At 40.0% G+C, this 25,049-nt stretch overlaps 2 long non-coding RNA genes across 8 annotated transcripts; one reads left to right on the top strand and one right to left on the bottom strand.

The window, feature by feature from the left end:
- The first annotated feature begins 5,127 nt into the window (after positions 1-5,127).
- LOC136782688 (uncharacterized) lies at positions 5,128-6,496 on the top strand. Of its 4 annotated transcripts, none has more exons than XR_010824157.1 (4): positions 5,128-5,286; positions 5,390-5,547; positions 5,614-6,043; positions 6,113-6,496. It is a non-coding gene; the product is annotated as an uncharacterized lncRNA (long non-coding RNA). The 4 variants fall into 4 exon arrangements; XR_010824160.1 differs by having other exon boundaries at positions 5,142-5,249; XR_010824159.1 differs by having other exon boundaries at positions 5,188-5,313.
- Positions 6,497-10,463: 3,967 nt separating this feature from the next.
- Positions 10,464-11,832, bottom strand: LOC136782687 (uncharacterized). 4 transcript variants are annotated; one of them, XR_010824153.1, is made up of 4 exons: positions 11,674-11,832; positions 11,413-11,570; positions 10,917-11,346; positions 10,464-10,847 (listed from the first exon to the last, which is right to left on the bottom strand). It is a non-coding gene; the product is annotated as an uncharacterized lncRNA (long non-coding RNA). The 4 variants fall into 4 exon arrangements; XR_010824156.1 differs by having other exon boundaries at positions 11,711-11,818; XR_010824155.1 differs by having other exon boundaries at positions 11,647-11,773.
- Between the last annotated feature and the right edge of the window lie 13,217 nt (positions 11,833-25,049).

Genomic DNA, 25,049 nt, shown 5'->3' with positions numbered 1-25,049 from the left:
AAGTGAGATACCCTAGTCCCTTATAAGTACTCCCTGATCCCAAGTGAGTTACCCTAGTTCTTTAATAAGTACACCCTGGCCCCAAGTGTGTTACCCTGGTCCCATATAATTACTCACAGACACCAAGTGAGTTATCCTAGCCCCTTTTGTATTTACTCTCTGACCGCAAGTGAGTTACCCGAGTCCCATAAAGTACTCCCTGACCCCAAGTGAGTTACCATATCACCTTTATTAGTACTCCCTGACCCCATGTGAGTTATCCTAGCCCTTTATATGTACTCTCTGACCGCAAGTGAGTTAATCTAGCCCCTTTATATCTACTCCCAGACCCCAAGTGAGTTACCCTAGTGCCTTATAAGTACTCCCTGACCCCAAGTGAGTTGCCCTAGCCCCTAATAAGTACACCCTGACCCCATGTAAGTTACCCTGGTCCCATATAAGTACTCACAGACACCAAGTGATTTACCCTAGTCAAATATAAATAATCCTTGACCCAAAGTGAGTCACCCTAGCCCCTTTATATGTACTCTCTGACAGCAAGTGAGTTACCCTAGTCCCATATAAGTACTCCCTGACCCCAAGTGAGTTACCATATCTCCTTTATAAGTACTCCCTGACCCAAAGTGAGTTATCCTAGCCCCTTTATATGTACCCTCTGACCGCAAGTAAGTTACCCTACTCCCATAGTAGTACTCCCTGACCTCAAGTGAGTTATCGTGGCCCCTTTATAAGTACTCTCTGACCGCAAGTGAGTTACCCTAGTCCCATAGAAGTACACCTTGACCCCAAGTGAATTACCATAGCCCCTTTATAAGTACTCCCAGACCCCAAGTGAGTTACCCTAGTCCCTTATAAGTACACCCTGACCCCAAGTGAGTTACCCTAGCCCCTTGATAAATACTCCCTGACTGCAAGTGAGTTATCCTAGCTCCTTATAAGTACTCCCTGACCCCAAGTGAGTTATCCTAGGCCCTTTATATGTACTCTCTGACCACAAGTGAGTTATCCTAGCCCCTTTATATGTACTCCCAGACACCAAGTGAGTTATTCTAGTCGCTTTATATGTACTCCCAGACCCCAAGTGAGTTACCCTGGTCCCATATAAGTACTCACAGACACCAAGTGTGTTACCCTAGCCCCTTAATAAGTACACCCTGACCCCAAGTGAGTTACCCTGGTCCCATATAAGTACTCACAGACACCAAGTCAGTTACCCTAGTCCCATAGAAGTACTCCTTGACCCAAAGTGAGTTACCCTAGTCCCATATCAGTACTCCCTGACCCCAAGTGAGTTATCCTAGCCCCTTTTGTATGTACTCTCTGACGGCAAGTGAGTTATCCTAGCCCCTTTATATTTACTCCTAGACCTCAAGTGTGTTACCCTGGTGCCTTATAAGTACTGCCTGACCCCAAGTGTGTTATCCTAGCCCCTTAATAAGTACATCCTGGCCCCAAGTGAGTTACCCTGGTCCCATATAAGTACTCACAGACACCAAGTGTGTTAACTTAGCCCCTTAATAAGTACACCCTGGCCCCAAGTGAGTTACCCTGGTTCCATATAAGTACTCACAGACACCAATTGAGTTACCCTAGTCCCATATAAGTACTCCTTGACCCAAAGTGAGTCACCATAGCCCCTTTATATGTACTCTCTGACCGCAAGTGAGTTATCCTAGCCCCTTTATATGTACTCTTCACCCCCCAAGTGAGTTACCCTAGTCCCTTATAACTACTCCCAGACACCAAGTGAGTTACCCTAGTACGATAGAAGTGCTCCCTGACCCCAAGTGAATTACCCTAGCCCCTATATAAGTACTCCCTGACCCCAAGTGAATTATCCTTGCCCCTTTATATGTACTCTCTGACCGCAAGTGAGTTACCCTAGTCACATAGAGGTACTCCCTGACCCCAAGTGAGTTATCGTGGCCCCTTTATATGTACACTCTGACCGCAAGTGTGTTACCCTAGCCCCTTTATATGTACTCTCTGACCGCAAGTGAGTTACCCTAGTCCCATAGTAGTACTCCCTGACCCCTATTTAGTTACCATAGCACCTTTATAAGTACTCCCTGACCCCAAGTGAGTTATCCTAGCCCTTTCATATGTACTCTCTGACGGTAAGTAAGTTACACTAGTCCCATAGTAGTACTCCCTGACCCCAAGTGAGTTATACTAGCCCCTTTATATGTACTCTCTGACGGCAAGTGAGTTACACTAGTCCCATATAAGTACTCCCTGACTGCAAGTGAGTTATCCTAGCCCCTTATAAGTACTCCCTGACCCCAAGTGAGTTATCCTAGGCCCTTTATATGTACTCTCTCACCATAAGTGAGTTATCCTAACCCTTTTATATGTACTCCCAGACACCAAGTGAGTCATCCTAGTCGCTTTATATGTACTCCCAGACCCCAAGTGAGATACCCTAGTCCCTTATAAGTACTCCCTGATCCCAAGTGAGTTACCCTAGTTCTTTAATAAGTACACCCTGGCCCCAAGTGTGTTACCCTGGTCCCATATAATTACTCACAGACACCAAGTGAGTTATCCTAGCCCCTTTTGTATTTACTCTCTGACCGCAAGTGAGTTACCCGAGTCCCATAAAGTACTCCCTGACCCCAAGTGAGTTACCATATCACCTTTATTAGTACTCCCTGACCCCATGTGAGTTATCCTAGCCCTTTATATGTACTCTCTGACCGCAAGTGAGTTAATCTAGCCCCTTTATATCTACTCCCAGACCCCAAGTGAGTTACCCTAGTGCCTTATAAGTACTCCCTGACCCCAAGTGAGTTGCCCTAGCCCCTAATAAGTACACCCTGACCCCATGTAAGTTACCCTGGTCCCATATAAGTACTCACAGACACCAAGTGATTTACCCTAGTCAAATATAAGTAATCCTTGACCCAAAGTGAGTCACCCTAGCCCCTTTATATGTACTCTCTGACAGCAAGTGAGTTACCCTAGTCCCATATAAGTACTCCCTGACCCCAAGTGAGTTACCATATCTCCTTTATAAGTACTCCCTGACCCAAAGTGAGTTATCCTAGCCCCTTTATATGTACCCTCTGACCGCAAGTAAGTTACCCTACTCCCATAGTAGTACTCCCTGACCTCAAGTGAGTTATCGTGGCCCCTTTATAAGTACTCTCTGACCGCAAGTGAGTTACCCTAGTCCCATAGAAGTACACCTTGACCCCAAGTGAATTACCATAGCCCCTTTATAAGTACTCCCAGACCCCAAGTGAGTTACCCTAGTCCCTTATAAGTACACCCTGACCCCAAGTGAGTTACCCTAGCCCCTTGATAAATACTCCCTGACTGCAAGTGAGTTATCCTAGCTCCTTATAAGTACTCCCTGACCCCAAGTGAGTTATCCTAGGCCCTTTATATGTACTCTCTGACCACAAGTGAGTTATCCTAGCCCCTTTATATGTACTCCCAGACACCAAGTGAGTTATTCTAGTCGCTTTATATGTACTCCCAGACCCCAAGTGAGTTACCCTGGTCCCATATAAGTACTCACAGACACCAAGTGTGTTACCCTAGCCCCTTAATAAGTACACCCTGACCCCAAGTGAGTTACCCTGGTCCCATATAAGTACTCACAGACACCAAGTCAGTTACCCTAGTCCCATAGAAGTACTCCTTGACCCAAAGTGAGTTACCCTAGTCCCATATCAGTACTCCCTGACCCCAAGTGAGTTATCCTAGCCCCTTTTGTATGTACTCTCTGACGGCAAGTGAGTTATCCTAGCCCCTTTATATTTACTCCTAGACCTCAAGTGTGTTACCCTGGTGCCTTATAAGTACTGCCTGACCCCAAGTGTGTTATCCTAGCCCCTTAATAAGTACATCCTGGCCCCAAGTGAGTTACCCTGGTCCCATATAAGTACTCACAGACACCAAGTGTGTTAACTTAGCCCCTTAATAAGTACACCCTGGCCCCAAGTGAGTTACCCTGGTTCCATATAAGTACTCACAGACACCAATTGAGTTACCCTAGTCCCATATAAGTACTCCTTGACCCAAAGTGAGTCACCATAGCCCCTTTATATGTACTCTCTGACCGCAAGTGAGTTATCCTAGCCCCTTTATATGTACTCTTCACCCCCCAAGTGAGTTACCCTAGTCCCTTATAACTACTCCCAGACACCAAGTGAGTTACCCTAGTACGATAGAAGTGCTCCCTGACCCCAAGTGAATTACCCTAGCCCCTATATAAGTACTCCCTGACCCCAAGTGAATTATCCTTGCCCCTTTATATGTACTCTCTGACCGCAAGTGAGTTACCCTAGTCACATAGAGGTACTCCCTGACCCCAAGTGAGTTATCGTGGCCCCTTTATATGTACACTCTGACCGCAAGTGTGTTACCCTAGCCCCTTTATATGTACTCTCTGACCGCAAGTGAGTTACCCTAGTCCCATAGTAGTACTCCCTGACCCCTATTTAGTTACCATAGCACCTTTATAAGTACTCCCTGACCCCAAGTGAGTTATCCTAGCCCTTTCATATGTACTCTCTGACGGTAAGTAAGTTACACTAGTCCCATAGTAGTACTCCCTGACCCCAAGTGAGTTATACTAGCCCCTTTGTATGTACTCTCTGACGGCAAGTGAGTTACACTAGTCCCATAGTAGTACTCCCTGACCCCAAGTGAGTTACCATAGCCCCTTTATAAGTACTCCCTGACCCCAAGTGAGTTACCCTAGCCCCTTTATATGTACTCCCAGACCCCAAGTGAGTTACCCTAGTCCCTTGTAACTACTACCTGACCCCAAGTGAGTAACCCTAGCCCCTTTATAAGTACACCCTGGCCCCAAGTGAGTTACCCTGGTCCCAAATAAGTACTCCCAGACACCAAGTGAGTTAGCCTAGTCCAATATAAGTACTCCTTGACCCCAAGTGAGTTACCATAGCCGCTTTATAAGTACTCCCTGACCCCGAGTGAGTTATCCTAGCCACTTTATATGTACTACCATACCCCAAGTGAGTTACCCTAGTCCCTTTATAAGTACACCCTGGCCCCAAATGAGTTACCCTGGTCCCATACAGGGTTTTATCCTAACAGAGAAGCATAGGAGATTCGTGTTAGTTGACTATAGAGCCGTGGAGCATGGAATCCGAGAGCCCTCATTGGTCAATTCCGTGTAGTGCCAACATAAAATAGGTCGTTGCCAACAGATTTTGTCTCTAATGCTTCTCGTAAGTGGAAATAGCAGAAATGTCAAAAAAGTGAGGTTACTAAAGGTAAAAGTAAATATTAATGAAGGGATAATAATAAAGGGTATGTGACAGTAAAAATAAATATGATGTAAAGTCAACTTTAATGTTCAATGTATTAAATAATATTGATTAAGTGTTTTTTAATGTTCAGTTATCTGTTGTAGTGAAATTAAGAGGCTTCGCTTTAGATATGAATGGAGCGAGGAACCTGAAGAAGATGATTAAAGTAAAGTTTCAAGCGATGGAACTAAGAATTTTGAAGGATATGATATTGTTACGAGACCTCAATTCCTGAACAATTTTTCATTGGTGGTAGAAAACAGTAAGTTGAACCACATAATTTAATTTGTTATATTTTGTAAGTCATAATATAATAAAATGATTGCAGGTAGACTGTAGATTATAATTCCAAGTTTTGCTAATTGCGGCAAAGGTTTTTTGATAAATGTGCAGAAGGAAGAGTGATTTCGATTGCAGCTGCAACGATGCATTACAATAGTTGCAGGGATGTATACAATTTCTATTATCACAATTAATAGTATTTATTATGTAGTTTGTTTCAACCATTAAAGAGAGGCATATTGTATTTAAAGCTACGTAAACTAATTAAGATTATAATTTTGTACATTTACTAAAACACATATTCTTTTACAGAGCCATAGCTGGAAGGTACATGAGCTTTTTATCAAGATTCTATGGATTCAGCGGCTTATGATGATTCAGTATAAGAGGTTTATACTCTGGATGTGGGATGCAACAATTTTCATGTTTGGAATACATCAATTCCTGGCTGCAGTAAACTTTGTATTGGCAATTGTGTAAGTATAATAAATATTTTGAAAAATAATTAAATATAATATTACAAAATCTCTCACTTCTCTTTACAGTTATTTTTGAGTTTTCCCTGACTTGATGAAGCACACAGGATGAAGCTAAAGAAGCTATGGTACAAGCTAGGACAGAGCAATAACATTTGTACATACAATTTCTCAATAGACGTTCCATGAAGAAGCTCTGATTTTTAGATCTGTAGGATTATTTGCCAGTATAAACTTCTACCATAATTGATTATAATTTTCATATTACATTGTACACAAGCTTACAAGATGAAATTAATTAATGTAGTTGCTCACTATCTAACTAAGATAAATGTACTTAAGAATTATAATACTATTACTGAATCAATGATTTGTCATCTGTAATTTTGATTCATCAATTTAATTTGTAAAAGATATGTTTGTAACTATATAAATAAATAATAATTTCATGAATTTAATTAAAACATTCTTTATATTATAATAGCTGTAAAACAACCGATTCATTCATAGAGGGGGGGGGGGGGGAGTTCTCTCAAACAAAAATCCTACAATTAATTATAATAATGGGTTTTTATTTTTAAATCTTACAAAATACACACGGATATTCACTCAGAATACAATAATTACTCTATGTTTTAATTACTCATATTCATACAAGTAAATTAAGCGCATATTCTTCGTCCACGCAAAATCTCATTCCTCTCATGATTTCCATTTGCGATTTATTTCCATTTGCTCTTTTCCAAAAGTTACAGACACTCTATTGACTCACATTCAAATCAAATGATACATTTTTTTTTTTTTTTTTTTTTTTTACGCTGGAGGGAATCCGTTGAGGACTGAGTGCAGGAGTCTTCTCTTTCCTGCTGTGCCGTCTTCGCTAGCATGTTTTCAGTCTATAAAACGAAGACTTGATCTAAGCAGAAAGAGACATACCTGCTAAACCACTCCAGCGGCATGCAAGCTCTACACAGCCATGTCGTATCACGATATTACCATGTAGGGCCGCGCCGGTCGCTATGAATCGCGCCTTCCTTTCTCAATTCTTATTCTAATCTCGATCAAAAATTTGCAATTAAAGATATTGCTCGAAGAGGCCTCCAGCAACTGCATAACAAAGCTCTATTCGCTTTTCAAAACAGTGTAATACATTCTGCAGTTCTGTGGGTGTAATACTCTCGCACAACGCAATGATGTTCTCCTTTAGCTGCTCTACGGTCTCCATCTCCATATTGTACAGCTGGTTTTTTATGATTCCCCATATTCCAAAATCTAGAGGTGCTAGATCAGGGGATCTAGGAGGCCATTCAATTGGACCATTTTTCCCAATCCATCTCCCAGGATATTTCTGGTTCAAATATTGGGTAACAACTCTAGCTGTGTGGGGTGGAGCTCCGTCTTGCTGGAATGTTATCAATTCCGCCTAAAATGTAAAATGAAGTAGCAGAATATTATTAGAAGCTTCATTCCTTAAAATAATGCGTATTTTAAGAATTTATAAAGAAAATTACATTGGTGGCCACGCTTTGGACTCTTACGTTAACTTCATCTGTTAGCATCTGCAAATACTTATTGGCGTTTAAGTTACCCTCGATGAATATCGGGCCGATTATTTTATCCCCTAAAATGCCCAGCCAAACATTAAGTTTCTGCTGGTATTGCGTATGGGATTCGATATATTCATGAGGGTTTTCTTTTGACCAGACTCTCGTATTTTGAATGTTTGGGGCGTGGACCAACACAAACGTGGATTCGTCCGAGAATAAGATATTCTTCGTAAAATTGCAGTCAAAGTCCGTTTTCTCCATTATAATTTTACAGAAAGTATGTCTCCTTTCGTAATCGGCCTCTTTCAATTCCTGGCATCGAAAAATTTTGTACGCACGAAACTTTTCTTTTTTAAGAGTCTTATGAACCGAAAAAATAGAGACTCCGGTTTCCCTACTGATGCTAGAGAGTGATTGACGGGGATTATTGGTGACCGAATCTTCTATACGGTTTTTAACACTATCAGACAATGCTCTTGCTGGTCGTTTATGCTTTACGTGGGTACGATCCAAGCAACCGGTCTCCTCAAATTTCTTAATCAATTTTATAACCATACTGCTGTTTGGTGCCGGACGGTTTGGAAATTCCCTCTGGAATAAATCTTTAATATCCCTTGAGGATCTACCACCGTAATACCACTTGACTATTTGTATTTTTTCATTTACATTCATTTTACACAACTGAAAGTTCCAATAATTTATTAATTTTATACAGAGATATAAAGAAATTCATTCATTTTTAGCTTGAACATATTGTAATCTTAATAGTGTAATACTTACATAGCAATTTTCCTAATTTTATTAATAACTATTTGACAACAATTCGGTATAACCACGAAAATGATCGAAGATAAACAAATGAAAAAACGAATCCTGCACCAAGCACACAAACACACAGAACACACACGTTTTTTCATTTGTTTATCTTCGATCATTTTCGTGGATATACCGAATTGTTGTCAAATAGTTATTAATAAAATTAGGAAAATTGCTATGTAAGTATTACACTATTAAGATTACAATATGTTCAAGCTAAAAATGAATGAATTTCTTTATATCTCTGTATAAAATTAATAAATTATTGGAACTTTCAGTTGTGTAAAATGAATGTAAATGAAAAAATACAAATAGTCAAGTGGTATTACGGTGGTAGATCCTCAAGGGATATTAAAGATTTATTCCAGAGGGAATTTCCAAACCGTCCGGCACCAAACAGCAGTATGGTTATAAAATTGATTAAGAAATTTGAGGAGACCGGTTGCTTGGATCGTACCCACGTAAAGCATAAACGACCAGCAAGAGCATTGTCTGATAGTGTTAAAAACCGTATAGAAGATTCGGTCACCAATAATCCCCGTCAATCACTCTCTAGCATCAGTAGGGAAACCGGAGTCTCTATTTTTTCGGTTCATAAGACTCTTAAAAAAGAAAAGTTTCGTGCGTACAAAATTTTTCGATGCCAGGAATTGAAAGAGGCCGATTACGAAAGGAGACATACTTTCTGTAAAATTATAATGGAGAAAACGGACTTTGACTGCAATTTTACGAAGAATATCTTATTCTCGGACGAATCCACGTTTGTGTTGGTCCACGCCCCAAACATTCAAAATACGAGAGTCTGGTCAAAAGAAAACCCTCATGAATATATCGAATCCCATACGCAATACCAGCAGAAACTTAATGTTTGGCTGGGCATTTTAGGGGATAAAATAATCGGCCCGATATTCATCGAGGGTAACTTAAACGCCAATAAGTATTTGCAGATGCTAACAGATGAAGTTAACGTAAGAGTCCAAAGCGTGGCCACCAATGTAATTTTCTTTATAAATTCTTAAAATACGCATTATTTTAAGGAATGAAGCTTCTAATAATATTCTGCTACTTCATTTTACATTTTAGGCGGAATTGATAACATTCCAGCAAGACGGAGCTCCACCCCACACAGCTAGAGTTGTTACCCAATATTTGAACCAGAAATATCCTGGGAGATGGATTGGGAAAAATGGTCCAATTGAATGGCCTCCTAGATCCCCTGATCTAGCACCTCTAGATTTTGGAATATGGGGAATCATAAAAAACCAGCTGTACAATATGGAGATGGAGACCGTAGAGCAGCTAAAGGAGAACATCATTGGGTTGTGCGAGAGTATTACACCCACAGAACTGCAGAATGTATTACACTGTTTTGAAAAGCGAATAGAGCTTTGTTATGCAGTTGCTGGAGGCCTCTTCGAGCAATATCTTTAATTGCAAATTTTTGATCGAGATTAGAATAAGAATTGAGAAAGGAAGGCGCGATTCATAGCGACCGGCGCGGCCCTACATGGTAATATCGTGATACGACATGGCTGTGTAGAGCTTGCATGCCGCTGGAGTGGTTTAGCAGGTATGTCTCTTTCTGCTTAGATCAAGTCTTCGTTTTATAGACTGAAAACATGCTAGCGAAGACGGCACAGCAGGAAAGAGAAGACTCCTGCACTCAGTCCTCAACGGATTCCCTCCAGCGTAAAAAAAAAAAAAAAAAAAAAAATGTATCATTTGATTTGAATGTGAGTCAATAGAGTGTCTGTAACTTTTGGAAAAGAGCAAATGGAAATAAATCGCAAATGGAAATCATGAGAGGAATGAGATTTTGCGTGGACGAAGAATATGCGCTTAATTTACTTGTATGAATATGAGTAATTAAAACATAGAGTAATTATTGTATTCTGAGTGAATATCCGTGTGTATTTTGTAAGATTTAAAAATAAAAACCCATTATTATAATTAATTGTAGGATTTTTGTTTGAGAGAACTCCCCCCCCCCCCCCCCCCCTCTATGAATGAATCGGTTGTTTTACAGCTATTATAATATAAAGAATGTTTTAATTAAATTCATGAAATTATTATTTATTTATATAGTTACAAACATATCTTTTACAAATTAAATTGATGAATCAAAATTACAGATGACAAATCATTGATTCAGTAATAGTATTATAATTCTTAAGTACATTTATCTTAGTTAGATAGTGAGCAACTACATTAATTAATTTCATCTTGTAAGCTTGTGTACAATGTAATATGAAAATTATAATCAATTATGGTAGAAGTTTATACTGGCAAATAATCCTACAGATCTAAAAATCAGAGCTTCTTCATGGAACGTCTATTGAGAAATTGTATGTACAAATGTTATTGCTCTGTCCTAGCTTGTACCATAGCTTCTTTAGCTTCATCCTGTGTGCTTCATCAAGTCAGGGAAAACTCAAAAATAACTGTAAAGAGAAGTGAGAGATTTTGTAATATTATATTTAATTATTTTTCAAAATATTTATTATACTTACACAATTGCCAATACAAAGTTTACTGCAGCCAGGAATTGATGTATTCCAAACATGAAAATTGTTGCATCCCACATCCAGAGTATAAACCTCTTATACTGAATCATCATAAGCCGCTGAATCCATAGAATCTTGATAAAAAGCTCATGTACCTTCCAGCTATGGCTCTGTAAAAGAATATGTGTTTTAGTAAATGTACAAAATTATAATCTTAATTAGTTTACGTAGCTTTAAATACAATATGCCTCTCTTTAATGGTTGAAACAAACTACATAATAAATACTATTAATTGTGATAATAGAAATTGTATACATCCCTGCAACTATTGTAATGCATCGTTGCAGCTGCAATCGAAATCACTCTTCCTTCTGCACATTTATCAAAAAACCTTTGCCGCAATTAGCAAAACTTGGAATTATAATCTACAGTCTACCTGCAATCATTTTATTATATTATGACTTACAAAATATAACAAATTAAATTATGTGGTTCAACTTACTGTTTTCTACCACCAATGAAAAATTGTTCAGGAATTGAGGTCTCGTAACAATATCATATCCTTCAAAATTCTTAGTTCCATCGCTTGAAACTTTACTTTAATCATCTTCTTCAGGTTCCTCGCTCCATTCATATCTAAAGCGAAGCCTCTTAATTTCACTACAACAGATAACTGAACATTAAAAAACACTTAATCAATATTATTTAATACATTGAACATTAAAGTTGACTTTACATCATATTTATTTTTACTGTCACATACCCTTTATTATTATCCCTTCATTAATATTTACTTTTACCTTTAGTAACCTCACTTTTTTGACATTTCTGCTATTTCCACTTACGAGAAGCATTAGAGACAAAATCTGTTGGCAACGACCTATTTTATGTTGGCACTACACGGAATTGACCAATGAGGGCTCTCGGATTCCATGCTCCACGGCTCTATAGTCAACTAACACGAATCTCCTATGCTTCTCTGTTAGGATAAAACCCTGTATATGTACTCCCAGACACCAAGTGAGTTAGCCTAGTCCAATATAAGTACTCCTTGAGCCAAAGTTAGTTACCCTAGCCACTTTATAAGTACTCCCTGACCCCAAGTGAGTTACCCTAGACCCATAGAAGTACTCCCTGACCCAAAGTGAGTTACCCTAGTCCCATAGAAGTACTCCCTGACCCCAAGTGAGTTATCCTAGCAACTTTATATGTACTCTCTGACCGAGAGTGAGTTATCCTAGCTCTTTATATGTACTCCCAGACCCCAAGTGTGTTACCCTAGTCCCTTATAAGTACTCCCTGAATCCAAGTGAGTTACCCTAATCCCATAGAAGTACTCCCTGACCCCAAGTGAGTTACCCTAGTCCCTTATAAGTACTTCCTGAACCCAAATGAGTTACCCTAGCCCCTTAATAAGTTCACCCTGGCCCCAAGTGAGATACCCTGGTCCCATATAAGTATTCACAGACACCAAGTGAGTTACCCTAGTCCCATATAAGTACTCCTTGACCCAAAGTGAGTTACCCTAGCCACTTTATAAGTACTCCCTGACCCCAAGTGAGTTACCCTAATCCCATATAAGTACTCCCAGACCCCAAGTGAGTTACCATATCACCTTTATAAGTACTCCCTGACCCCTATTGAGTTATCCTAGCCCTTTTATATGTACTCCCTGACCCCAAGTGAGTTATCCTAGCCCCTTTATATGTACTCCCTGACCCCAAGTTAGTTACACTAGCCCCGATATAAGTACTCCCTGACCCCAAGTGAGTTATCCTAGCCCCTTTATATGTACCCTCTGACCGCAAGTGAGTTACCCTAGTTCCATATATGTACTCCCTGACCCTATGTGTGTTAACCTAGCCCCATAATAAGTACTCCCTGACCCCCAGTGTGTTACCTTAGTCACATAAATGTACTCCCTGACCCCAAGTGAGTTACCCTAGACCCATAGAAGTACTCCCTGACCCAAAGTGAGTTACCCTAGTCCCATAGAAGTACTCCCTGACCCCAAGTGAGTTACCCTAGCCCCTTAATAAGTTCACCCTGACCCCGAGTGAGTTATCCTAGCCCCTTTATATGTACTCTCTGACCGCAAGTGAGTTATCCTAGCCCCTTTATATTGTTATGGGTTCACACCGTGACAAACTAATTCAAGTACTTTTGGTACAACTAAATTTATTCAGTCCTTGTAGAGTTATTTTACAATGTTGAGTTATAAAAATAAATTATAGTTATACAGGTTTTTAGAGGTTTTAAATAAAAAGATTATCTAATTGAGGTTAGATTGAAATTAGAGTAACTTGGGAGCTAATGCTCGGTTAAAGTCATATGACTTGTTCTAGTTACTGCTGGGCCTGGACTGATCGGTCAGGAACCGAGCAGTCAAGTCGTTGCCTCAAAATGCATCGATTCTCATGACCATGTATGGTATGGTTTTAGGGAATCGATCGTGCGTCAGTGGTTACTAAGTCAACCGTGCGTCAATAAGACGATTGCTCTAATAGCTGACTAAGATTTTTAGCCACGCGCGCTCTGAGGCCCTGGCAACAGAGAAGTACTGTTGCCTAAGAAAGAGGTTCAGGTTGCATACGAATGACGCCACACGGCTCTGGATTAGAATGCAACCGGAGCCTTTTTGAATTAAACTAACTTTTATGAATTAAATGTTTTAGTTCTAGTTATTGGCTAGTTAATAGAGAAAAGTAGTATAAGTAGTTATATGTATATAACACCCCTCCCCCCCTGGGGGAAGAGTACCATAAGGGACTCTTAATTGTTTACAGCACGGACATGTGGTCGGAGTTTTGAGAGTTAACATCCTCTTGCATCTCCATCGCTTCTTTTTTTATTACTCTGGTCCTTGGCTTGGGTGTGGGCCTACGTTGACAATAGTGCCACAATGCGTAGAGTCCTATTCCAAGTAGTAGTAAAACCAAGGCTGAGTATGAGGATACTGTGTGGTGAAACAGGTAGTGGCCCGTCCCTTGACCTTTTTTTTCTAGGTCCTTCTCGAGGTCCTTTAATTGAACGCTGAGGGTGTTGAGTTCGTTCACTTTGTTTAACACATTGTGAAGTCGAGGTATCTTGTTGGTGTCCGCTGTATTCATGCTGTTTTTGGGATCAATTGTATTTAGAGAAAAATTATAGTTTGGAATGTAATTCCTTCGCTTGCTTATTCTATAGGTTTGTACGGTTTCCAATATAAAATCAGTAGCTGTTAGCAAACAATTATTATGTAGGTAAATTGTCCCGGAGCCCATTAATTCTACGCTAAATTTCGGTTTATTTTTACAAATTATCTCTATAATTTCTTTATGCGGAGTCGTAAATATCCATGATGATGGATTGTTCATTGGTATCAGCATTGGCTGAACCAGGTGTACTGCTTTATGTTCACATGTATCTGTTTCTATCGCTTTAAGATATAAGGCAATTTCACATGGGTTTACGCTTTTTATCTTTATCATCGGTTTTTCTAACGGGCAAAAATATTGGTCGTTAATTATGTTACAATTTCCTAATTCTTTTAGGTCATATTCTGTGTACCTTTCTGTTGTACTATCTATTGCTAGGTATTCTCTTTTCAGATTTATTATTGTAAAGAGTGTTTTTGAAATGTTTGTTGGAATCGGAATAGGGTATAAGTGTATAAGCTCGTATTCTTTTGGTGTAACTAATGGTATACTTAATATTACTATTAGTTTATTGGTTTTAGACCAAATTGTGGGTTTCATTAACCTTGCAATTAAGTGTATATTTAGATTGTCTAATGTTATTGGGAATTTCGTACCCGATGGAATGTGTTGTACCGCATCTTTTAAATATTGTAAGATTTTTGAATGTGGGATAACTTTTGGGTTTATTACTCCGTTTGTTGCTTGTATCGCAAAATTTAGGAGATGATCGGTATCTATCATTAGCTGTTCCGCGGCAAAGTCTATATTATATAACGTTTCTTTTTCCGCTTGCTGCGTAAGCAGGCTATTCGCCGTGCGTGATAGCATTTCTTCGTTCGCGTACAGATTTCTTACGCTGCTATTAAATATTTCTAGATTCCTAATAATAATTTGTATTTGACTTTTTAATGCTTTTTTATTAGTATCTACTTCATTATCTAAATCTTCTAAATGTTTATTTATTTTTTCTTCATCTTCGCTATCCATTGTTCCGAATAACGATTTTCCTAATGAACCAATCGCATTAACTAAACCTCGCTTTGATCTATCTGTATGTTCTGTTATTTCAGTAAGTTCTTGTAAGTTTCGTTTTGTCGTGTTTAATTTGTAGTCTATGTCGTTTATCGTGTTCATGCAAGTTTGCTTGTTGTTGTCGTTATTACAAAATCGTTGTTCTTTCATTATTTTTTCTAGTGTCTTGTGTCTCGTATAATATTCGGTGACGTCCGTTGTAATTACTAGTTTCCATTTTTCTTTATAGTAGTTTATAGTTCCAATACGTTCGTAAAAGAGTCCTGGTTGTCCAACTATGGGGTCTATTTTGACTTGTTGTTTCGTCCGTCCAATGTGGATAATTGTTAATAACAATAGGTACCTAGAAAGAATGTTATTTATTAGAAAGTGAAAGATTTCTTTCTTTTCTTGTCTTTTTTTTTTTTTTCAGTGCTGTTCGACCCATGGCTTGAACGTTATGCGATCGCCAGGTCAGCGCTTTTTTTTATGTGTTCCTAAGTGGGGATTTTCCTATATAATGTGCGTTTTTCGGACGTGAAGTCATTTTCGTTCCTTCTTTCGAAGTGCATAGTTGCTCTACGTTTTTAAAAGAAATTATGGTTAGTGCTCGGAAACAACAGTTGGCTAAGTACCGGCCTCATGATCGGGGATTATGCAACGAACATGGCGTTCCCCTGTTTGGATTTTTTGGTGGTTGTAAGTATTTAAAGAATTACTTTTGTTATATATTTGGTTGTAACTTTTCCGTTTTTAATATCGTTGTCTGTTTCGTTTAGTTTTATGAAAAAATCTCCGAGCCGTCACAGCGCAGAAACAATATCGCCGGCAGGAGCGGTACTTCGCGGAGGCTCACGCGGACTTCGCGGAGCAAGACAACGACTTCCATGAAGTCTTTGACTACTACGGGATCCGGTGGTTGCAGTACACCGGCGTGGTACCCAAACGTGGCTGGGGGTACACTAATCGTCAAGTGGAGTATCCGGAGGAATGGTATCCACATGCCCCCTCGGAGGATTATGTCCTGTGGTACAACGGGCTGATTAATTAAGAGGAGTAAAAAAAATTTTTTTTTTTTTGTATAACTTTATGTTTAATTTTTTTCTTTTTATAATAAATTGATAATTTTACTCAATTTTGTGATTCTCCTTTATGTTTTCCTTTCCCAAACGAATTTTTGAATAAATTATTGATTTTACCTAATTTTTTCTTATTTTATTTGTATTTTCCTACCTTTTAGTATGTAATTAATATAAGATAGCTCAGGTTTAGTTTTAATTACGATTGGTTGCTAGTTTGCAGTAGAGTAGATTTGTTAGTTATTTTAAAAAAAATTATAGTGTTAATTATTAAAACTACGCGATTAATTATTATACTTATTTGACTATTCACATAATACAGGGTTTTAATCTGTTTACGTGTACATTCACGAATTTTTTTCCGGTTAGTATTTCGTAGTTTAAGTCGTTTCGTTTCCTTGTAACCGTATAGGGACCATCGTAGATAGGTTCAAGTTTCTTTGGTCTACCATGCCGAATCATTTCCCTTTTTAGCAAAACTTTATCTCCTATATTAAAGTCAATTTCTCGCGTGTTTTTATCGTATTGCAGTTTAGATTTTTCTTTTTCCCTTATCAGATGGTCTTTCATCATGATTCCTGCCGAACGCATTCTTTCGCGTAATTCTTCACGGTAATCTCCGTATGTATATGATGGTTTCGGCTGTGATTTTAGTGATGTTGGGAGTTCTATTTCTCTCCCAAATAACAATGAAAATGGAGTTTCGTTTGTGGCAGTATGAGGGGTTGTATTATATGCAAACATAGCGTAGGGTAGCCACTCATCCCAATTACTTAAGTCGTCATTAACGTAGCTTTTTAAGTATGACGTTAGTGTTCTATGCGAACGTTCTAAAGCTCCATTTGATTGTGGATGGTATGCGGTTGTTTGAATTTTCTCGATCTTCAACAATTTGCATACGTTTTTGAAGAGTTGACTGACAAAGTTAGTACCTTGACCAGTTAATACTTTTTGCGGGATTCCGAATATAAAAAGTATTTTTTCCACAAAATATTTAGCCACTGTAGAAGCTGACTGGTCTGGTATTGGTAAGGCAATACTATACCTCGTAAATAAGTCTTGGAACGTCAGCGCATATTTATTTCCACGTGGTGTTGGCGGGTAGGGTCCAATAATGTCAAGTGCTACCTTTTCGAAGGGTTCTAACGGTGTATCCGTAATAAGCATTGGAGCCCTTTTTACTCCCCCTGTTTTGTTCCTTTGGCATTTGTCACATTTTGCGATGTATTCCTGTATATCTTTTTTCATGTTGGGCCAGGTATGTCGGAGTTTAATTCTTTTTAATGTTCTGTGTATACCTTCATGACCTCCAAAGGGTGTGTCATGGTATTCGTACAGTATGCGAGCTATTTTTTCAGCGGAATATGTCTCCTCTTTTTCCAATATTTCTGACTCGTTTTCTTCCTCTGATTCGCTTTCTTCTGGCCTTGACGAGTCAGCTGTGTCGGCGTCAACGTTCGGCGTCTCCTGTTCTGGGTCCACGTTCGGTGTCGCTAGTGATGTAACAGTTTCAGCTGTCGTCTTCTCTTTGCGGGTTTTTTGTTTCTTCTGTAACAACTTAGGATCTGCTATTGGAGATTTTGCCTTATCATTTGTTAGCGGATCTGAGGATACCGTTTTCGCTGTGGCCCTTGTGACAACATGTATTCTACTAAGAGCATCTGCGTTGGTGTTTTGTTTTCCTGGCTTGTACTTTATTTCGTAATCGTATTCCTCAAGTTTCAGTCTCCATCTAATAAGTCTTGATCCTGGATCTTGAATATTGAATAACCATGTCAAAGGTTGATGGTCTGTAACTATAGTGAATTTTGTTCCATATAAGTATGGTCTGAAATTTTGAACTGCCCAAACTATGGCTGCTAGTTCTTTTTCGGTTGTACTATAGTTTATTTCTGCTTTGTTTAATGTTCTACTGGCATATGCCACTGGCAGATCTTCTCCCAGAATTCCTTGTGACAACACGGCTCCTACTGCTAGTTCAGATGCGTCCGTAGTTAAAATGAAAGGTTGTTTAAAATCTGGGTATTGCAATATTGGTGCGCTTACGAGTTTCCTTTTCAGTGTGTTGAAAGCGGTTTCTTCCGCCGTAGTCCAATGAAAATTTTTTCCTTTTTTTAAGAGTTCTGTTAGCGGTTTGGCTAGGTCAGCAAATTGGTCTATAAAACGTCTATAATAGCCTGCTAATCCTAGGAATGATTGAATGTCTTTTACATTTTTGGGTCGTGGATATTTTTCCACAGCTGTTGTTTTGCTCGGATCAGGGTAGATTCCTTTATCCGATATTATATGTCCCAGATAACATGTTTCTTTTCGTAGAAAACGACATTTTTCTGGTTGTAATTTTAACGTATTTTCCCTTAATCTGGTAAACACTTCTTGTAGCCTCTTATTATGTTCTGTTAAAGTTGGTGCATGGATTACTATATCATCCAGATACACGTAACATTTGATTCCATGCAGTCCTGACAACACTGAGTTCATCATACGCTGGAATGTTGCGGGTGCATTTTTCAAACCGAATGGCATACGATTATATTCGTAGTGTCCCATTGGCGTAGAGAATGCTGTTTTCTCCTTGTCCTTCTCTGCCATTTCTATCTGATGGAAGCCTGATGCCAAATCTAATGTTGTGAAATATTTAGAATATCCTAATTGATCCAGTATTTCTGTTATATTTGGTAAAGGAAATGCATCTCCTACCGTTACTTCGTTTAATTTACGGAAGTCTACGACTATGCGCATCTTCACATTTCCCTGGGCATCAGGTTTCTTAGGAACCACCAGGAGTGGTGCATTCCATTGACTTTTACTCGTGCGTACTATACCTTCTTCTTCCATCTGATTTATCTGTTTATTTATTTCGTTCTTATGTTTTTCTGGCAGACGATAAGGTTTCTTGAAAATTGGGGTGGTCCCTTCTTTTAGGGTGAGTGTGTGTTTTACTGCTTTTGTAGTCAAAAGACGATCTCCTTCTATTTGGAATATATCGCTGAAGCTTTTACAAATCATGTATAATTTCCGTTTTTCTTCTTCATTGAGATGGGCTACATCTATGAGATTTATCAGTTTATCAATTCTATCTTCATTGTAATTGTTTATGTGATAAATTGCTGGAGGTTGAGAGTGCTCGATGTTTTCTTCGGGTGGGTCGGGAATTTTTTCTAGTTCCACTATTGGGGTATCTATCTCCTGCTCGTCTTCTGTAACATTAATTATGCTGACGCAGCAGGTAGACTCAGACGGCCTGGTGACACAGTTTCCCATGTATACGCCTGGTCTAATCTCTTGAGCTGTCGCTAGCCCCTCACTCGTGCTATGTGTTATCGCCGCCACTAAAGTTTCGGTTCTCGGTTTCAGGGTCACTGTCCGGGGAACTGAGTAGTGCATTTGCCAGCTGTGTCCTAGCATTGTAATTGAATGATCTCGGTTTACCGTGTAAACATTTTTCTCCCAGAAATCTACACCTAAGATTCCGTCTGCGATTAATGGGAATGAACTAGGTATTACCTGGAATGGATGCAAAATTACGTGTTTCCCTATTTTCACATGTAGTTCCACTGTTCCTGCAGTAGTGAATGGGTAGTTTCCTAATCCAGTAACGGTGTTTTCCTTTTGGTTGATCATCGTTTTTCCTTGGAGAACTCCTGCCTTTATGATAGAAATATCAGCTCCTGTGTCAAAAAGTAACATAGCTGTTCGGTTTTTGAATTCATCAGCTTGAACTTCAATTAAATTTCTATGTGACGAGTTCTGTAATACGTTTAGTCTCGTAGTGTTGAGTCGTACTCGTTCCTCTGCTTGCGACTCTGCGGCACTTGTTTGCTGAGTGGATTCCCTTTGTTTTTTCCTTTTTAAGGTTCGGCACTCTTGGACTGTGTGTCCAGGTTTTTTGCAATAATTGCATACATCAGATATTTTATTAATTGATACTCTCTTATCTTGAGGTTTTTTAGCGTTAGATAATCGTGCGTAGCAATTTTTTGCGAGGTGTCCCTTTCTATCGCACCTTTCGCAATGTAGGTTATCATTTTTCTTATTATTACCTGTATGAGAGCCTTGTTGAACTCCTCTCTTGTTATGATTAGGTTCATGATAGGATGGGTAGGTGCTATCTTCTTCTATAGCTATAGAGATAGCTTCTTGTAGAGTGAGGCATTTAGAAGCCTTCACTATCGTTGCAATACGCGAATTTAAACCGTGATTAAATTGAATCAATGCTTGTTTTCTCAGCAATCCTTCTATTGCGGCATTACTGTCTGCTGAGTTTCCTGGGTGTAAGCTTAATTGTAATAGCTCGGTTAGCAATCCTTCTATTCGGTTAGCGTATGCTTTTACTGGCTCGTCCTTCCTTTGGCGGCTAGTATATAGGTCGTTTTGTACGACTGCTACTGATCGTTTAGGCCTGAATATGGCTTCTAATTCTACGACTAAATCGTCGATGGTATCAATGGCCCTATGTTTAAGTTCATGGAACGCTCTGCCTTTTAAACTTGAGAATCTAATGAATTGTAATAGGTCGCTTCGATCTTTAGGGGCTATACCATCGTGAATAAGGTACGCTGTACTTATAAATGGGTCTAATCCATCTGGATTCTCTGAGAAAGTGGGTAACATTTTCATAGCGGTTTCGAACGAGAATCGGGGTTTCGGTTCGTCTTCGTTATGAGTTAATTCTTCCCGTTCATGATTTGAACCATGGTTTAATGGTTTAGAGGAGGTCCTCCGTGAAGGTTTCCTTATTGTGGAACTTCCGCAAGGTCGCGGTTCGTTTTCTGTTGCATAATAAATCGCATCCTGCCGGAAACGTAGTTGTCTAAGTTCTTCTCTTAGCCTAGCATTCTCTTCTTCGAGAGGATTAGTCTCTCGTCGTAAGGTTTCAATTAGTCTGTTTATTTCAGTCGTTACTGGCGACTGAGACACCCTTGGGGCAGGTGTTACAGGTAGTCTGGTATCCAGAGTTCTATCTGTATTTTGTTCAGGAACCAAGTTTGGGTCATGAAAAACAACACGATCGCGATTTGCCATAATGGACCTTCCGCGCCTACGAATAGTAACGTTGCGTCTAAGAGCACTGCGGTCTACGCTCCCAACTAATGGATTTCGGTTTGTGTTTGTATTTGATGTGCTAGGAAATGCAACGGTATCGGTCACTACTGGGCTTTCCGAATCGAATAGTGCACGTTCGGTATTTTCCTGCACTTCATGCAAGAAGGAAGTTACTTCGTCACTGATAGAGACTTGATTAAATAAGCGCCTAGAAGTTGCTGTAAGATTTGGAACCGATTGAGTCCGGTCAAGGTTTCCGTCGTCTTGACTCATGAGAAAATTTTTCCTCTAAAATTTAATTTCGCTCGCGGGGCTCGCGTTTACAATGATTCGCAAAGTAAATAGATTTGCAACTGATTTTTTACAAGTTGGAACCGTACTCACTAAAGATCCATTCTTCTTCAGTTGAGTCCTGATGTCGTAGGTCCTCTTGTAGATTCCTTGAGTAAGCTGGTCGGTGATGTTGAATCCTCTAGGATAGGCAGTGATCTTCCGAATGAACGAGGTCGAAATGTTGAGACTGCGATAATGATCGATGAGTCCCTTGAGGACTGGAGTACTGAGGGGTTGATTTGAAGTGAGAATTCCTCCAGTTGTTGCCGTCGTAGTAGTTGATGAGCGTAAGGAAATCTCCTTTCTTTTTCCTGCTGCTTCACCAGTCGATAGATCTTTCAGCCCATCCCACCGCTGCCACCACTTTTGTTATGGGTTCACACCGTGACAAACTAATTCAAGTACTTTTGGTACAACTAAATTTATTCAGTCCTTATAGAGTTATTTTACAATGCTGAGTTATAAAAATAAATTATAGTTATACAGGTTTTTAGAGGTTTTAAATAAAAAGATTATCTAATTGAAGTTAGATTGAAATTAGAGTAACTTGGGAGCTAATGCTCGGTTAAAGTCAGATGACTTGTTCTAGTTACTGCTGGGCCTGGACTGATCGGTCAGGAACCGAGCAGTCAAGTCGTTGCCTCAAAATGCATCGATTCTCATGACCATATATGGTATGGTTTTAGGGAATCGATCGTGCGTCAGTGGTTACTAAGTCAACCGTGCGTCAATAAGACGATTGTTCTAATAGCTGACTAAGATTTTTAGCCACGCGCGCTCTGAGGCCCTGGCAACAGAGAAGTACTGTTGCCTAAGAAAGAGGTTCAGGTTGCATACGAATGACGCCACACGGCTCTTGATTAGAATGCAACCTTAGCCTTTTTGAATTAAACTAACTTTTATGAATTAAATGTTTTAGTTCTAGTTATTGGCTAGTTAATAGAGAAAAGTAGTATAAGTAGTTATATGTATATAACAATATGTACTACCATACCCCAAGTGAGTTACCCTAGTCCCTTTATAAGTACACCCTGGCCCCAAATGAGTTACCCTGGTCCCATATATGTACTCCCAGACACCAAGCGAGTTAGCCTAGTCCAATATAAGAACTCCTTGAGCCAAAGTTAGTTACCCTAGCCGCTTTATAAGTACTCCCTGACGCAGAGTGAGTTATCCTAGCCCCTTTATATGTACTCTCTGACCGCAAGTGAGTTACCCTAGTCCCATATAAGTACTCCCTGACCCCAAGTGAGTTACCATAGCCATCTATATAAGTACTCCCTGACACCAAGTGAGTTACCATAGCCCCTTTATGAGCACTCCCTGACCTTAAGTGAGTTATCCTAGCCCCTTTATATGTACTCTCTGACCGTAAGTGAGTTACCCTAGTCCCATATAAGTACTCCCTGACCCCAAGTGAGTTATCCTAGCCCCTTTATATGTACCCTCTGACCGCAAGTGAGTTACCCTAGTCCCATATATGTACACCCTGACCCTATGTGTGTTACCCTAGCCCCATAATAAGTACTCCCTGACCCCCAGTGTGTTACCTTAGTCACATAAATGTACTCCCTGACCCCAAGTGAGTTACCCTAGACCCATAGAAGTACTCCCTGACCCAAAGTGAGTTACTCTAGTCCCATAGAAGTACTCCCTGACCCCAAGTGAGTTATCCTAGCAACTTTATATGTACTCTCTGACCGAAAGTGAGTTATCCTAGACCCTTTATATGTACTCCCAGACCCCTAGTGTGTTACCCTAGTCCCTTATAAGTACTCCCTGAATCCATGTGAGTTACCCTAGTCCCATAGAAGTACTCCCTGACCCCAAGTGAGTTACCCTAGTCCCTTATAAGTACTTCCTGACCCCAAGTGAGTTACCCTAGCCCCTTATTAAGTTCACCCTGGCCCCAAGTGAGTTACCCTGGTCCCATATAAGTATTCACAGACACCAAGTGAGTTACCCTAGTCCCATATAAGTACTCCTTGACCCAAAGTGAGTTACCCTAGCCACTTTATAAGTACTCCCTGACCCCAAGTGAGTTACCCTAATCCCATATAAGTACTCCCAGACCCCAAGTGAGTTACCATATCACCCTTATATGTACTCCCTGACCCCTAGTGAGTTATCCTAGCCCTTTTATATGTACTCCCTGACCCAACGTGAGTTACCCTTGCCCCTTTATATGTACTCCCTGACCCTAAGTGGGTTACCCTAGTCCCTTTTATGTACTCCCTGACCCCAAGTGAGTTATCCAAGCCCCTTTATATGTACTCCCTGACCCCAAGTTAGTTACCCTAGCCCCGATATAAGTACTCCATGACCCCAAGTGAGTTATCCAAGCCCTTTATATGTACTCTCTGACCGCAAGTGAGTTACTTTAGTCCCATAGAAGTACTCCCTGACCACAAGTGAGTTACCATATCACCTTTATAAGTACTCCCTGACCCCTAGTGAGGTACCCTAGCCCCTTTATATGTACTCTCTGACCGCAAGTGAATTATCCTAGCCGCTTTATATGTACTCCCAGACCCCAAGTGAGATACACTAGTCCCTTATAAGTACTCCCTGACCCCAAGAGTGATACCCTAGACCTTTAATAAGTGCACCCTGGCCCCAAGTGAGTTACCCTGGTCCCATATAAGTACTTACAGACACCAAGTGTGTTACCCTAGTCCCATATAAGTACTCGTTGACCCATAGTGAGTTACCCTAGCCCCTTTATAAGTACTCCCTGACCCCAAGTGAGTTACCATAGCACCTTTATAAGTACTCCCTGAACCCAAGTGAGTTATCCTAGCCTCTTCATATGTACTCTCTGACGGCAAGTGAGTAACACTAGTCCCATAGTAGTACTCCCTGACCCCAAGTGAGTTACCATAGCCCCTTTATAAGAACTCCCTGACCCCAAGTAAGTTATCCTAGCCCCTTTATATGTACTCTCTGATGGCAAGTGAGTTACACTAGTCCCATAGTAGTACTCCCTGACCCCAAGTGAGTTACCCTAGTCCCATAGAAGTACTCCCTGACCCCAAGTGATTTATCCTAGCCCCTTATAAGTACTCCCTGACCCCAAGTGAGTTACCCTAGCCCCTGTATAAGTACACCCTGGCCCCAAGTGTGTTACCCTAGTCCCTTATAAGTACTCCCTGACTCCAAGTGAGTTACCGTAGTCCCTTATAAGTACTTCCTGACCCCAAGTGAGTTACCCTAGTCCCATAGAAGTACTCCCTGACCACAAGTGAGCTACCATATCACCTTTATAAGTACTCCCTGACCCCTATTGAGGTATCCTAGCCCCTATATATGTACTCCCTGACCCAAAGTGAGTTACCCTAGTCCCATAGAAGTACTCCCTGACCCCAAGTGAGTTACCATATCACTTTTATAAGTACTCCCTGACCCCTAGTGAGTTATCCTAGCCCCTTTATATGTACTCCCTGACCCAAACTGAGTTACCCAAGCCCCTTTATATGTACTCCCTGACCCTA

The sequence above is a fragment of the Prorops nasuta genome, unplaced genomic scaffold (genome assembly GCF_024137725.1).
Source record: "Prorops nasuta isolate Cenicafe-Biocafe unplaced genomic scaffold, Cenicafe_Pnas_1.2 PNAS00028, whole genome shotgun sequence".
Taxonomy (NCBI): domain Eukaryota; kingdom Metazoa; phylum Arthropoda; class Insecta; order Hymenoptera; family Bethylidae; genus Prorops; species Prorops nasuta.
Note: the sequence above shows the minus strand (reverse complement) of the source record. Positions and strands in the feature narration are given on the sequence as shown.